At 48.5% G+C, this 1,782-nt stretch overlaps 1 non-coding gene across 1 annotated transcript; it reads right to left on the reverse strand.

Moving 5' to 3' along the window:
• Nucleotides 1-442: 442 nt before the first annotated feature.
• Trnas-uga (transfer RNA serine (anticodon UGA)) lies at nt 443-517 on the reverse strand. Its single transcript has one exon. It is a non-coding gene; the product is annotated as a tRNA-Ser (tRNA).
• Between the last annotated feature and the right edge of the window lie 1,265 nt (nt 518-1,782).

Consider the following 1,782-nt stretch of genomic DNA (forward strand, 5'->3'; position numbering starts at 1 on the left):
TCCTTTAGGCACCCAACACGAGACGAGTGGGGAGGACCCCACACTTACGGTAATGGAAGAGCTGCTCGTCGCCTTGATCAAGGCCGTTCTCCGCCATATCTAACTCCTTCGCATACCCTTTGGGCCACAATTAGACAACAGCTTCAAGAAAGGGTACCTTCCCCGTCAACAGGCGTCACTGTGGTGCTCCAAGGAGACGTGGCACACCCGAACTGGAAGAGGCCGTACTGCATCAGTTTGAAGAGAACCCATCAACGAGTACACAAGTAATTTCTAGGGGTTTTACGAGTGGGACTGTAAAAGAAGTGATGTGATGAGCCACGCTTAATCCATTACTTGCAAAATTGGTAGCGTTACCAACATGTTTTTAAATCAAGAATGAGATTTTCACTCTGCAGCGGAGTGTGCGCTGATATGAAACTTCCTGGCAGATTAAAACTTTGTGCCTGGCCGAGACTCGAACTCGGGACCTTTGCCTTTCACGGGCAAGTGCTCTACCAACTGAGCTACCCAAGCACGACTCACGCCATCTCCTCTCAGCTTTACATCTCCCAGTGCCTCGTCTCCTACCTTCCAAACTTTACAGAAGCTCTCCTGCGAACCTCGCAGAACTAGCACTCCTGAATGAAAAGATATTGCGGAGACATGGCTTAGCCACAGCCTGGGGGATGTTTCCAGAATGAGATTTTCACTCTGCAGCGGAGTATGCGCTGATATGAAGCACATGCCCGCGAAAGGCAAAGGTCCCGAATTCGAGTCTCGGCCCGGCACACAGTTTTAATCTGCCAGGAAGTTTCATGTTTTTAAATGGTTGTACCACGTAAGCGGTACTTTTCCGGACATATGTTCCAGTTCAGGTTATTATCTACTTACTCCCCTCTACAAGTTGTAGAAATTTGAAACGTGGATTTCTGAACGCCCTTGTTTAGCGATCAGGAGGTTTAGATAAGATGAAATAGCGCTGTTAAGAGCCACATAGATAGTCATTTTTCCATTGCTAGTACTCAAATGAAACTGGAGTGACAAGTGCCCGTATTGTATTGTATTGTCAGCCATTCACAGAACAGTGGCTTTCTGAGTACCTATGTAGCTGCCGCCGTAGCAAAGAACTGTTTTCCAATATATCACACGTGATAAGTTTTACGAGACTCTTTTCTAGTAACACGAATCGATGCAAGCTAACGAAATTCTTGTCCACCATAGTAAGTCCGCAGGAGTACAAAAGCACTGATTACCATCATATTCAAAATACAAGGTATGCATGTAAATAAAAGCTTATTCGCTTGGGTCCGTAGCTTCAGGGTGCCCATGACGTTTTCTCTAGAATTTGGCAGTCGATCGAATCATCAGTCGAAAGCCCCGGGCGACGCGTGGAAGAAGCAGGAGCGGCGGGACAGCCGCAAGGCGTGTTGGCGCAGTCTCGCTTTCCGCTACAAGTTTGCAGCCTGCTTCTCAGGTCGCGCGGCTGGCTCAGCCGGCGGGATTTAGCGTCGCCGTCTGCGGCTCGAAGAAACGCACTGCGCTTGCTATTCCGCACGGAGGATTTCGCAGCCGGCAGCTCTCCCGTAATTCTCCACTCTCCTCGCCGTGCCGCTCTCTAGTAGCATTCTACGCTAGTAGTTTCACCGGACGTCTCTTGTAAGAGACATTAGGCGTATTTCCACTGGCTCTTCGATACATTACATTTGCAGTTTCATTTTCAAAATGTTTATGAATCAGCGCAGACAAATACTTCCCATCCCGTGTCTCATGCGGGGCTCAGTATAACCGGAAACAGTCGGT

The sequence above is a fragment of the Schistocerca serialis genome, chromosome 7 (genome assembly GCF_023864345.2).
Source record: "Schistocerca serialis cubense isolate TAMUIC-IGC-003099 chromosome 7, iqSchSeri2.2, whole genome shotgun sequence".
In the NCBI taxonomy this organism is placed as follows: domain Eukaryota; kingdom Metazoa; phylum Arthropoda; class Insecta; order Orthoptera; family Acrididae; genus Schistocerca; species Schistocerca serialis.